At 43.7% G+C, this 14,278-nt stretch overlaps 1 protein-coding gene across 11 annotated transcripts in view; it reads left to right on the top strand.

Annotated features, from left to right (window-relative positions):
* The window catches only part of LOC124190609 (SH3 and multiple ankyrin repeat domains protein 3-like), a 40,659-nt gene that overhangs the window by 7,951 nt on the left and 18,430 nt on the right, over nucleotides 1-14,278 (top strand). For 4 of the 11 annotated variants that reach the window (XM_046583395.1, XM_046583392.1, XM_046583390.1 and 1 more), the window contains exon 1: nucleotides 322-1,006. The gene's annotated coding sequence lies outside the window, so the exon portion shown is untranslated. Of the gene's footprint in view, nucleotides 1-321; nucleotides 1,007-12,782; nucleotides 13,367-14,278 lie in introns of those variants that run through there. The other 7 variants (XM_046583393.1, XM_046583391.1, XM_046583389.1 and 4 more) reach the window with 3 other exon arrangements.

The following is a 14,278-nucleotide window of genomic DNA, read 5'->3' as shown; positions in this document are numbered from 1 at the left end:
ATAAGGTGACTTAAAAAAAAAAAAATTCTTGTTTTGGACGTTGCCCGGAAGGAGGACTCTCTCTCGTCCATTATATAGCCGAGCCTTATCTGGACTGTTGTTGTTGTTGCTGGTGTGGCCTTTTAGATCGTGATACTACGGGGTTCCAACCTTTTCTCTCTCTCTCTCTAGCTCCGCCCATCGACTTGGACTATCTCTCACGTGTCGGCTCCTACTCGAAACCAAATTTAAAAGGGAAGAGACGAAGGGGAAGAAGAAAGGAACAAGGGCCACAAGGAAAAGAAGAAGAAAACCTTTTTCTTAGTTGTGGGGGGAGGCAGATTCATTGAAGCACACGCCACCGTCTGGCCAAGTCGCTTTTCCTTTTTTCTCTCTCTCTCGTTCGTTCAAAAGTTCTTTTTATTTCGACTCTGTCGTGTTTTGTATTTGTTGGTTGGCCGTCCTACTGTCACTTAATATCCCCAGGATCGGACAAAGTCAGAAATCAGAACCTGTTCGTCCAGTGAATTTCAATTCGTCTTTTTCTTTGGTTTATTCTTTTTTCAGGGTTTGGCAGGTCATCCTGGTTTGATTGAGCATTCATTTCGACTGGTGTGTTTTGTTTTTTGAATGTGTGTGTGTGTGTGTGTGTGCTGTTTCACGGTGTGAGAGCGAGTTGGCCGGACACGGAACAATTATCTCGTTACCCAGTGCTCTGCCGACCGGCAAATGAATGAGCAAGTGCTGCAAACGGGACGCTGCTGAACAACAAAAACCAACGAGAAAGTGTGCCCGACACGCGACCATTTTTGCGGGACAAACTCTGCGGCCGCTGGATTGAATAGTGTCGTGCTGTCCTTGTTCTTGTGCGTCGCCGTGAAATAAAGGAGAAAACAAAAAAATATCAGAACCAGAAAATTCGAAAAATCAAAGCCAACCGAAAGTGAAGAAAGAAAGAAAACAAAACGGGATAAATGAGCCGGATTGCAGCATACAGCCGTGACAGCGCATTTGACGGGCAATAAAGGTAGGAAGGCTAAATCTGCCAGCTATAATCAATTTCTTTATTTTCATAGCTATACACCCGAAATGAGTCACGCAATCAGTTGTTTTTCGCTTTGATGTCAGAATCAAACACATTGAGAAAACAAGAATTACTGAATTTTTATCTGATAAGCGGCCGACATATTCAGGCCAAGTGGATTTGCCGGCCGGGTGTCTACATACTTACAAATATTTGTGTGTGTGTGTGTGTGTTTCATATATATCGATGAAGGAAAAAAAAAGGCGATTGCGCGTGTGAAAGTGACACACTGGCGGCCGATAAGGATGAAGATATAAATTCCATATTTTAGTTTTATCCCAACTGCGTTGTGTCGCTCTGTAGAATCTGAGAATTCATTGACGTTGGGTCTGGGTCGTCGGGAACCCCTCCCCCCAATCTCGAGCGTAGGATCAGCAACACGCCAACAACAAAGAAAATAACACAAAGTCCGTGATAATTCAGAATTTTTCCAGTCATGTAGAGATGGATGTTGTTGTTGGCTAGGCGGCGGCGGCGGCCTCAGTACACGGGCGGAACGAATTTCAGGACCCGGACGTAACCGGTCACGCGGCAGTGTACACACAGTAGTACTTGTTCACCTTTTTGTTGTTGTTGTTCTTGTTGTTGCTGCTGTTGTTATTTTTTCGGCTACAACACGGAATCCATAACGTCGGCAGGGGTCTCTCTTTCTTTCTTTCGGTCGGAATGTTATCGGATGAAAATTGAAGTGGCGCCAAACCGTTACACATTTGAATGATGTGAAAAACCAAGTCATTTATTAGAAGAGATGCTAACGGATTTGCCAAAAGCCAATCATCCTAGAGAGTGACGACCTCCCGTTCACTTTTTTTTTTAAATCCTCGTGCACGGTGATATAACAATAAAAAATAAAAGCCCAGTACAACTTTTTCTCCGAGATCATTGCCGCTGGTCCAGAGTCGTAAATAAATAAAGAAATAAAAATGTAAAGTTCAAGTTAAAAAAAAATTACAAGAAGAAGAAGAACTCGAGATATTTTTTTCCCATTTGATGATTTCGCGCACTCTAGCTTGAAGATACAGAAAACGGATTCTTGATTCTTCTTCTTCTTTTCAACGTTCAGGGCGGTTTTTTGAACTCGATCGACGCGAGGAAGATTCTCCAGTCACGGGCTAACGGGACTTTTGGTTGTGTGCTGTTCCTTCTCTCTTTCTCTCTCTCTGTTCACGCGTGTGGAGGTGCTTGCGTGTTGTACGTACACGGTGGGGGGAAGAAGAAGAAGAAGATGGGAGAGGTCACCAGCATCTGCTTTGCATAGCTCAAATTCTTTTACGTTCCTTTTTTCCTTTTTTTTTCTGAGTTGATGATTCGCGCTGCTGCTGTTCACGTTCTTCTTTTTCTTTTTTTTTTATTCAATCGGCAACTACAATATACTACGACTCCCGTTGTTGCCTTGACTGGCTATTGTATTACCTCCCCAATAATAAAAAAAGAAGGAAAATGTGCTCTCTGCTGCTGCATCATCGTCGTCTCAGCTTCTTTTCATCATTGCCTTTCCTCAAATATTTCCAATCCATTGCCGACATTTTCTTTTTTTTTTCTCCCGTCAAGTTTTGGGGCGGCTGACGCAGCGGGAAACGGCACGACAATGCAGCAGCCAGCAGCAGCCGATTCTCTTCGTCTTTTTTTTTATTTTTGTGGGTTTTATTTTTAGAATTTTTTGGGTTCTTTTTCTCTTTTATTTGTCTTATCTGATGAGGCAATTCTTTACACGAGAAAAGGCCAGCGCTCCTTTCTTCTTACAAGTCCAACTTTTTGATTGCCTCAACATATTTTTTTCGCGGCGAATGCGAAACGTTCAATTCACGCAGTAATTCGACGGTCTACAGTTACATTTTATGTTTTAATTTTCCCCTTGAAAAAGAAAAAAAAAAAAAGAAAAATATTTTTATCCGAGGCGAGTCTCTTCATCAAGAAATGGGAAACCGGACTGCTGGACCACCACCAACGTTAACTGGAAATTCTTCTAGAAGGGCCAGGGCGAGAGGGGGTTGGTGTGGACGGGAGGGAGGGGGGTCAAAGACCGGTATAATAATATTGACATTCACGTCTCGACTACTTACTACTTTGCGTATCGGGACAGAGATCTAAAACAGTTATGTTTGTCTTTTCTTTTTCTTTTTTAAAATCAAATTGTTTTTTCCCCCTGGAGTTCGTAAGGGGAAGAGAATGAAGCGGTAAACTGGTTGAGACCAGGTTGAGGTGTGTGCGTCTTGTCCAGTTGTCTTATACAGCAGTTGTTATTTTGATTAATGAGCTAAGCATTCCAAAAAAGAGTTCTATTACCCCCCCAACCGACATTCTGGCTATTTTGTAGTTATTGCTGGCTCTTCGTTAGAGAGTTATATAATGGGGAAGGGGAATAAAAAATCTCCAATCAGGCAAAAGTCGTTGATCCTGGCGCATTCATCAGTCGATATAGCCAATCATTTTCTGCGCCTCTTCATTATTTTCTCTCTCCCATCAGCCGAGAGAGAGATACTCTCAAAGTCAATCCAATCTCGGCTGATTATTAATCCTGGGCTTGATTTTGCCTCGTTGGATTTTCTTTTTTTGTTGTTGTTGTTGTTGTTGTTGTTGTTGTTTCCATCCAGTAGTCGTTGATTTCCGATTCATGAGATTCGACTGGGGAAACTCCTTTTTCTATTACCACAAGTCATAGAAATAACAGACGCAGCTGTTGCTTCGTGTAACAGCCACCGTCAGTCGTCCTATTGAATGGCTGCAGGTGCCGCTTCAATCGTGATTGAATCTTGATTCAATCTCTTAACAAGACTCAACTCCTCTTAGTCCCTCACCGTGTTGTTGTGGTCGTGGCTATAACAAAAAAAAAAAGAATCAAAAAGTCAACTAGAGACAGGCCGGACAAACAATTTTTCGACACGATGATGAACAAATTGGGAAAATTTTGTTTTTTCTTCTTCTTCTTCTCTTGTTGTTTTGTTGGGTGTTATTTTTATATTTAGAGATATTGTTGGAGATGGCTGCTCCATGTCTAGTATTTAATACTTTTTTTTTTCTCTTTGTATGTGTGTGTGTGTGTGTGTGTGGATTGATTGCCCGGCCAGCGGCGAGACATTGATGCATCGGCCGATGGTGGGCGCAATAAGCGGCTTGTGAGTTTGAAGAAACAGAAAAAAATATTAACGAAAAACGTTCGGAAACGAAAAAAGAAAGAAAAGAAAAGAATAAGAAGCCGTACTAGTATTTTGGTAGTAGGAGTAGCAGTAGTAAACTCTATGTAATAAAGACTTTTTTTTTAATAATGTCGTCGCAGTAACAGGCAAAGTAGGAAGAGGAGAAAGGATAAAGCCGTGCAAATGCACTGGGGGTGCCCCCCCCTCCTTTTTTTCAGCTCATCGAACAGATGATTAAGTGACGGAAGTGTGCACCTTTTCAGAGTACACACACGCGTGTCATATGCTGCCCGTTTGATTATTCTAAACGTCATACGGCTGGAAATACAAGAAGGAAACATATTTTGAAGGTTTTCTATTTGTTTTCTGGTTGCCCGGCAGGCAACAGGCCCTGCATAACAATTGAATTTGAATTTGAAAAAGCGCCGGTTTTATCTGCATTTGATTTTTCGATTGGGAAATGTCGTCAGCGCGTTTTTTTTAATCGATTTATCCTCGTTGGAAATAAATCATTTGACTTGCTGGGCTTTATTTTCGGGCCGGGTTCTCCACCACGCAATTGGGACGAAGTGCACGGCAGTTCATTTCCCTTCCGTTCCCAATGCTGAACGTGTCTTAACCAAAAAGGCGTACATACTGTAGTATAGAGTTGTTGTTGTAGCTGTTGTGCGGGATCAGTGTCACCTCCTCCGACTGTGTCATCTCTTGATGATGACCTTTCGTGGTGGGTCTTTCGTGACCGGCGCCACCAGCGGATGCCCTGGATTGAAATGAAAACATTTTCAGTTGATTTTTTCTTTTTCTTTTTGTCTTTGGGCCACTCGTAAAAGTCGACAGAGGAAAGTGCCTTTCTCTCTTTAACTATATTCTTTCGAGTTACATCCCAGGCCACTTCGTGCGACTTCGTGTTTGGGTGATGATGAATCACGATCCTTTGGCGTTATCCACCCCGGTGAAAAAATGTCCCAACAAAAATAAAATCTTTTGGAGGGTAGAACCAAAAAATGTAATTCTGACGTTAGACGCTCTATAATCTTATGAACAAGTTTCGTTGCTGTGCACCTGTCTGCACCATCTTTTTTTAAATATTTTAACTCTTTCACACTCAAGGATTCCTTTTTTTTTTATTCTACTTCTTTTTAATGTTTGCATATAAAAAAACGTGTTTGGCAGCGGTGATTTCCTCTGCTTGTGCTTCTGGGGCTGGGCTGGTCTGGTCTGTTGTTGTTGTTGTTCTAACGACGGATGTTAATGGCTGCTGGGGTACCGAGAAGGTAGGAGATTACATATATAGACACACACACAATGATGCAAAGTCGATTGCCTTGGAATCGGCGCGTAACGGGAAAGAAACGGGCCCGTCTTGCTGGTTGTTGCTGGTTGCCAGTCAAGGATGGGCCCTGCGGTTAGAGGCGGCCAGAGTCTCTTCTTCTTCTTCTTCCTTTTCGTCAATGGTATTATACACACAAGCGAATAATGATGATAAAAAAAGGGGAATATCTTGGCGCTCTTTCTTCTTCTTCTTCTTCTTCTTTTTTTGAATGGCTGCGGCCAGAGACCTTTCCTTCTCGGTTTTGGCCGAACGGACGGAACGAACGGAGCATGTAACCCATCCGGAATTGATGCGGTCGTTGGCCACACAGCGCAGCGCAGCTCAGCATTTTCGGTTGAGTTGCCAAATGCAAATAGATTCATTGATTATTCATCCATCATTTTCTCTCCCGGCCGGTTTTTAATTGCCCAAACGACTTTATTTTCTTCTTCTTCTGTCGTTCAACAAGACCGAAAAAAAAGAAAGAAAAATGAGCCGAACGTTGTGCTGTTTCCCGTGTCATCCATCATTCGGATGATTATTTTTTTATATTCGCCAACTGTTCGTGACCCGTACGGATTCCCCTCTTTACATTTGTTAAGCTGCGCCTTTTCTCGTGGGAGCGATGACGGACTCGGGAAGGGCGGACGAACGAATAACACACACAACACACACGGGCTGATCCGTCATTCTCTATCAAGGAGCCATCGGTTAACAACAGGAGAAGCAACAAACATCAACACCAATAAAAGGGCAAGAAGAAAAAAGGAAAAAAGAAAAAGAGAAAGTAACAGAGGAATATACAAGACCCTGATATCATCTTAGTAGAAGTAGAAGAAGGTTGAACGGGTGGTGGGGAGAGACTCGCTTAATATAGCTTTGTGCTCCTCGTGCTCCCTCAGTTCGCCCCGGAGCAATTTTCTCCCCCCTTTCGAATTCGAACGAACGAGATTCCCGACCGGAGCAACAGCAGCAGCTAAGGGGGGCAGTCAGCTTAAACATAAACCAATCATTTTGTTGCGCCGTGTAATAATAATCCGGCGCAGGGCTCCGAGGGTTAGGGGATGTAACAATGGTGGGGGGGGGGGGAGACACGAGCAGCAGCCGCCAGTGTGTTGTGACGTGAGTCTGTCCGTCCGTTCGTTTTTTTATTTTTCATTTCATTTTTATTTTCTGTTGAGAAATTCTCGCTTTCAGTCTCGGCCCCTTAGGGCCAGCAGAGATCAAAAGGAAAAGATAAAAAAAGAAAAAAGATGGACAGATAATGAAAGTAACGTTACGAGCCTGGCCAGCAACCCCCTTCGGTCATCTTCGTCTTCTATTATATTTATGATTATCCCGGCCGATTGGCGCATCCCCTAGAGCCGGCACAGACGGACCCTATTGGCCTGCCCGTCCGTTTTTGGAAATGTTCTCTTTTCTTCTTCTTTTTCTTCCCCCTCGAGGAGGAGGTTTTTTTTTATTTATTTATTTTCATTTTTTTCCCAACGTGAAAGAAGAAGAAGAAGCGGATAAAAGCAGATGCACACATGAGAAAATCCCGTTTCGTGCGCTGCAAACAGACCCAATCCCGCCATTCATTGTCACCCGAATCACGGCCGTGACCTTATATATAACAATATATAGACTCCCCCCTCCTCGGTTGGAAGATGTGAATGTCAAATGAACGCACCAAATTGGGGCCGGGAAAACAAAAATAAACGAGGACGGGAAAAACCAAAAGATAATCAATTGGCCAATGAAATCGGCCAAATCGCCCCATTAATCAAAGATGAATTTCCTATTTTATTTTTATAGACTATGTCTTAGTAGAAACCGGCGGGAATTGGACCGCCCGAAAAAGGCAGTTGACACAATGTTGTTGTTTTTTTCATTTTTAATTTTTTTCACGAATGGAGAAAAAAATACGGCTGGGAAAATGTTCAACTTGTCAAGAAAAAACTTAAATCTTTTTTTTTTTTCGCGTCTATCTATTTTGGTTGTAAGTTTTGTTTCGCCCCATTTGTGCGTGACGCGCCATGAAAGTCTCAATGAGATGGTCAAATGGCCGTGGCGTGTTTCGACCAAGTTGGGCGCAGCAGCTGATCAGTCCCGAAAATCTTTTTCTTCTTTTCTTTTCTTCCCGAAATTCTCCGTTTTGCCGGGACCGTTTATTTCCACGTCCCGCACAGGGAGAGTTTCAAGCCAATGGACAGACAGACAGGCCAATGGACACACACGTATTAGCCGTTTAGTCGTCAGAAGAAGAATAGACAGTTAACAACAACAAAAGCAAGGAAGAAGAAGAAGAACACGCTGTTGTTGTTGTTGTTGATTATTATTAGTTACACGGAGAGAACAGAGCATTGAAATGAGGAGTTGCGTGATCGGACCAGCAGCGTCTGGCGTACACACACACAAGGGGCAATTACGTATGCCGCGGTCGTCCCATCGCATTTCCCCCCACCATTTTGTCTATTTTTTCCTTTTTTCTTCTTCTCCCGATTCTTGTTTTCACGCGAGAATCAAGTCCGACACGACAGAGAAATCGCCGTCTATATCGCCCACACGCTGTTGCACGCCGGTGAAAAGGTGACTGGTTGTTGTTGTTGTTGTTGCTGGCCGACCTTTGACCAAACCCACAAATTGTTTGAATTCGGCGCGGGGGTCGTCGGTCGCGGCGGGTTCGTGTCAAAATGTTCTGATCGATTTCATTCGAATTGGTTTAGAAATTCGTCGATTCACAAATCTAATCGCCAGATCGCAGCAAAGGTTGCCCCCGATGTCGACAAAATAATAAGTGGAACAAACTCATTTTACGAAATTTTTTCTCTTTGTCGCTTTTTGGGGTATAATGTAATTTCTTGGTGATTAAATCGGCCGATTTCTCCCGGTTCGATTTCTTCATCATTCGAGTTCGGCGGTGCGTTTTTTTTCTTTCACGATGTTGTGTAATGTGTCGCTTTTTGATTATTCATTTTCTCCCACTCATTTCGAGTTGACGTGATTTCTCGTTCTTTTCTTTCTCTCGAATTCGGGACGACTTTCCTTGGCCCCCACCTGCTGAACGACCGCTGACCCCCCTCAGCAGGTTTCTTGTTGTTGTTTTGTCAAATTCTTTGCCACTCTAGACGTTACTAGGCAGATAGATTAGCAGGAGGAGGGGGGGGGGGGGACACACAAACAAGTGGAACCGGTTCCTATTTCATCCAAAATGGAAAACAACATTTCGATGTGTTTGTTATTTATTTTTTTTTTTGTTTTCCATCGTGTCCGCCGGTTATTATTACCGTCGCACGTAACGCTAACCAGTTTGGACGGCTGCCCCCCCCCCCCTCACCTCAACAGAATTGATTGCGCAAGGCTCGCGGAAAATTTAAAAAAAAAAAATTGTTTGTCAAAAAACACAGGTGGAATTGACGATTTATTGCGGAAATTGTGCAACGGAGATTCCCACTCTGAATGTTTAATTCATGTCTATTTGAGTAATAATAATCCAGTTTTTTCCATTCAACGTGCTGTTCGTTGCGATCCACTTTTATCGATTCTGCCCCAGCAGCAGCAGCACGCAGGGACAGCACCGCCGAGCGATGAGAACGTGTTACACAATTCACGCCAAATGTTTGGGCACTACAAGTTTTTTTGTTTCTTTTTCTTTTTTTTTCGTTCGTACACCATCAACTTGCTTATCCTTTGTAATAGATTTGTGTGCCGGGCAAAAGACAACGACAAGTTTTTGGCGTTGGGGAAAACTTTTCCGTATGTTTCTGGGGACCGAAGAAGAAGAAGAAGAAGAAGACCTGTATGGTTCTAACTTTGTTGTTTTTGTTTGTATTTTTTATTATTATCGGGAGGCAAAGCCTTTTAAATGAGGAGCCCCCTTCTGGCCGTCCCGTTGTCTCTAATCCTTTGCAGATTTCGACGAGAAATCGCAGGTCCCAGTCTGACACTTAAAGTGTCGAGGAAATGTCGGGAAACCTTCCGTCTCTTTTTTTATTTGATTTCATTTTTCTTCTGTCCGTCTTGGCATGGGGGAAAAAGCTTTGGCCAAAAGAATGGCGGGTGTGCAGGTTATAGTGCGGACGTGACGTCACCAGTCGATTTGCTTTTTCTTCTTCTGATTCCTCCCCGCAGCAATCTCTCCTCGACTGCCGTACACGTCGGCCTGGGTGAAAACACGTCGAGAATGGGCTGCTCCTGGATCAATAAGCAAGGAGCTCTTTGTGTTATATCATCATCTTTCTCCGACCACCCATGTAACTCGAGTCGTCTCCTCCCAAAGTCAAATTCCCTCGCCTGAATTCTCTCTGCCAATAACGCCTACACAGTTACCGTAGGCGAAAACAAACACAAATCATTGATCGGTTCCTTGTTTATTTATTTATGTACGTCACCCATCAAATCAACCGAAATTCTCCTCGTGCTCTATCTCTCCCCCCCATCCCCACCCAGGAGAAAATCAAAAGCGACAAAACAGTTTGGGAAAATGGGCTCGTCTTTTCTCTCGTTTTTGGGTTTTGTGGTGTGCAGTTGCACCTGTTGTGTGTCAACCCCCGCCCGCGATCAAAGTTCATTCGGTAACATTCTTTCAAACAACCCGGCCGACACACAACCTTTTTTTCTTCTTCCTTCTTTCCTTCCACCCACCCACCGTTTCGGCGTGATTGCAAAGTGACTCTATAAAAAGGCGAATCGTGCCGACCTACACGTATTTATGTACTACACTGGTGGCTCTGTTTTTCCATGTCAGTGGCGACGACGACGCCAGACGGGGGTGCTGCAGAGTTGGCTGATATCATTTCGATTAGGCCCGGCACAGACGACAACAACCGAACCGAACCGAACCCCCTTGAAATCGGATGGGAATCTAAAAAAAAAAACAAGTCGGCGACACATAATACGAGAGATGAGGTGGCGTCAGGTGGCGTTATTGCCACATTAGCCCATACCCAAGAGAGAGAGAGAGGAGGGGAAATTCGTTTTGCCCGGCAGCTAGTCGTCGTCGTCTAGATCAAAGGGACAAAATGTCGGGCGTGAGAGAGTCGTTTACCAACCATTTATTTAGTTTTTTTTTTTTCAAAATTTTCCACCTCAGCTGGACACGCTGAATTCTGAGTATTGTGTTGTCCGGCTCTTTTTTTTATTTCTTCTTCTCTTTTAAATGCATAATCTGATGGCCACCAGAAGAGAGAAAAGACCTTGGCATGGATAAATGGCCAGCGAAATGTGGGCGCTCTCTTTTTCGTCAAGACTTATGAGAGTCGCCAGACGTTTTCGGGATACATATAACCGAGTGCAGTTTTTCTTTTTGGGATTGTTCGGATGATAAAAAGACATGCGCGCAGGGTCGACGCATTTCTGGCCGTCGTGTCAAGGCTGCAGCTTTGGACGTGTAGTAGATCAACTCCAATTATCGAAAGCGACCCACTAGAATATCTACAAAACCAACAACGGCGATCTCTCTCTCAGACTGCGCACTTGTGTTGCCGTCAGTCCGAATTAGCTCGTCGATTCATAATTTTTGCGCCATCAGACAGTGTCTAACATTGTTGTTGTTGTTGTTGTTGTTGTTGGATGGCTAATCAGTTTTTTTTTTTTAAAGAGACTAAATCATTTTGAGGGGGAAAAGGGGGTCTTTGATTGTTTGGCGAATTTGTTTTGTACCCAGTCACGTCTCTCAACGCCGCCCACCTTCATTTGAATATTTCACCAAGTTTTGATTTCTGTTTTTTATTCGAGATTTCCCTTTGAGCGTGAGCGGTGGTGGTCTGCCGTATCACGAATCATCGGGATTAGATTATTCCCATAGAACTCTCTGAATTGTGCTGTCGTGGTTGTTTTATCCGGCCCATCCATCTCCCCTCTCTTTCCCGTTCTTCTTCTTCTTCTTCATTTATGGTGGTGGTGGGGGGGGGGGAAATCCACTAATTGTTGATTGATCAACACTCCCATCTGATTATTATTTGTACGAAATGCAGTTAGACTTAATAACAGCCGAGAAAAATAATCATAACCGTCAGATGGGGCTGCTAATGTGTGGAGTGAGACGGTGGGGCGGGCGGGCGGGAGAAGTGGGTTTTTGAATGCGTTTTATTATTATTATGCAACGGGAGTAATGGCCGCCGCCGTTGGAGGAAGGGGTGGGTGGAGAACGAGGCTCCAACGTGATATAATGTAACGACATTGAGAGAGAGAGAGACTCTTTAAGTCTACTGATGTCTATCATCAAGGAAAAAATAATTGGCGGATGTTTTCTGATGATCCAGTGCAAAGGGAATTGCATCCGTCTGGCGTCGTCAGGAATCTCCAGGCAGAAGAGAAGGAGGGTGGGGGAGGAGAGGAGGAAGGAAATCAAACGATTCTACGCACATTAATGGCGATGATTGAGTTTCCTACCAGAATTTCGGCGTGGGGTGGAAAGAAGAAGAAGAAGAACTGTCAAAGGAAGAAGAAGAAGAACCAAAATGGCGCTGGTCTCGGTCGTCGTCGTCGTCTCGGTTCTTTTTGTTTTTAATTGGCACGACACGGAGAAGTGGCGTCGACATTTCGTCAAACCATATCCAATTCTAGTCCACTATTTCATGTTTTATTATTACACGCGGAAAAATGAACAAAAGTTTTCTCTTTTTTGAAAAACTGAATGGAAAAGACGCTCTCCTTTCCCTTTTTTTGTTTTGTTGTACGAAGGAAAAAAAATATATGTGACGGCGTCTACAATAGTCGTAACCCCACCGTGAATAAACGAGTCAATCATTTGGCCACATGCGCCAAATAGCTTGGCGCTCTATTCAGTTTCATAGTAGTATGTCTTGACGATTATTTTTTATTTTAGAAAACGAGCGCTCAAGTTTCCTGTTTTTTCTCTTTTTCTTTTGTTTTTTATCACGACGTCATCTTTTTATGCAGCAGCAACCAACAACCGGTTTTTTTTTTCCTCTTGTCATATTTTTTCGGATGAGTTTCCCGGCCCGCGACGCCATAGAATGAAAGGGGAGCAGAGAAACGCGTCTAACCCAATCAAAAGAATTGAAAAGAAGAAGAAGAAAAGTTTGAATTGGATTTACAGTTGAAAAAGTGAATCAGGTGGATCGAAGAAGATGTGGCCATCACACAACAAACAAAGATGGGGGGAGTTGGTGGTGCTGAGCAGCGCATGCTCAATATGGGAATCCGACCGAAAGATTCTTTTACCGTCCACTTGCACGCGCGCGCGCGCACCGGCGACACTAGCGCCACCGCCGCTGACTGGGCACCATGGTGCAGCAGGGCCGACCTCCTCGACGCCGCTTCAGTTTCAGTTGGTCCGTTCAGCCGCCACCACCTACTTTTCAAACGCGCAAAGTCGCACCGTTTCTTTTTTTTTTTCACTCAACACTTGCACTCACTACACGTCCGTACTTGTGTTTGTGTTAGTGTCTTGCGTGTCAGTGTCTATTCTAAGAGAGAAAACAAACAAAAACGAATTGATTGTTGACCAAGAAAATTTGATTTGCGCGTCAGGTGGTGAACGTGTCCAGGAAAAAAATTTAAATACACAGGCAGAGCACCGGAAGAAGAAGAGAAGAAATTGGTTTGTCTATTTTTGTGGACGGTCGTCGATTGTCGCCAGTGTCCAGTGTCGTTTGTTTTGTTTGTTTGTTTTTTTCTGTGTGTTCGTGTGTCGTGATTGTGTGAGACCCCGTGAGAGCCGAGACGAAACGCCTCTCGCCGTTCTTCTTCTTCTTCTTCTTCTGCACGCCCCCGAAATGGCATTGAAAATTGCCTGACTGAGACGACGACGACGACGGGAAACGGAGAGAGAAGAAAATTCAGTTATTAATAACGCGGATAGAGAGACGAGGAAAAAGAATAGGCGGAAAACGAGGAGAAGGAAAGGTAAAATTAAACCAACGCCCACCTTTCGTTTTCTTCCAACTCTTTTTTCGAATCTTTTGGGGTCGAGACTAAAACCAAAACCCCCCAAAAAAGTCTGAGAGAGGAATGGGTTCAACGAATTTCCCAAGTTTGAAAATCATCACCCCCCGTGTCTAATGAGACAATCTTGTATTCATCAGCAGCAACTCTCGGAAGGTGTCGCTTATATAACTTTTTTTAAAGAAAAACGCATTTGATTATACTTTTTTTTTTACAAGTGTACATCTCATTTGCGTAAAAAAAGGGGGAGAAGGAAAGGAAAAAAAATTGATTGGCCTTTTCTGGCGGGCGATTCAATTGAATTCTTTGCATAATCATCTTTATAGTTTCCAGTATTATTCATTCCCCCCTTTTTCTCCTTTTGCTCTTGGAATTGTGTAGCGGAGCGCAAACACACACGCGGCCAGCCAGCCCTCCCAGCAGCTCCTCCTTCTTCTTCTTCTCCTCTTTGTAATATTATCGATCTGCGGATCTCTCCCCCTCTCTCCCGATTCTCCCCCCTTTCACTCCTCCGTTTGTGTGATCCTTCGTGTGTCTCTTTTTTGTGATACCAACGGGATTATTCTCTCTCCCCGATCCCTTAACAACGTGCAGAGAGAGCCGGGCTAATATAGACAAAGTCTAGCTACCTCTCGTTCAACTTCTTTGACGACGACGGGAGTAGAAAGAAACTAATTCGCCTATGGATGAACAGAGTTAACAGAGTTTTTGACTTTTGTTTTTCTATCGTTTTTATTTGGATTGGTTATCGTGGCAATTGCATTAGACTTTCGGGATGATTGGCGTCGGGACCCGTCCGATTTGATTTCGCCCATGGGCCAACGCACAGCGGAATTTCGACTCTTCGGGAACGAGTTTCAATCTTTTTTGTTT

Source organism: Daphnia pulex, chromosome 3 (genome assembly GCF_021134715.1).
Source record: "Daphnia pulex isolate KAP4 chromosome 3, ASM2113471v1".
Taxonomy (NCBI): domain Eukaryota; kingdom Metazoa; phylum Arthropoda; class Branchiopoda; order Diplostraca; family Daphniidae; genus Daphnia; species Daphnia pulex.
This window is presented reverse-complemented; position numbering and strand designations above follow the sequence as displayed.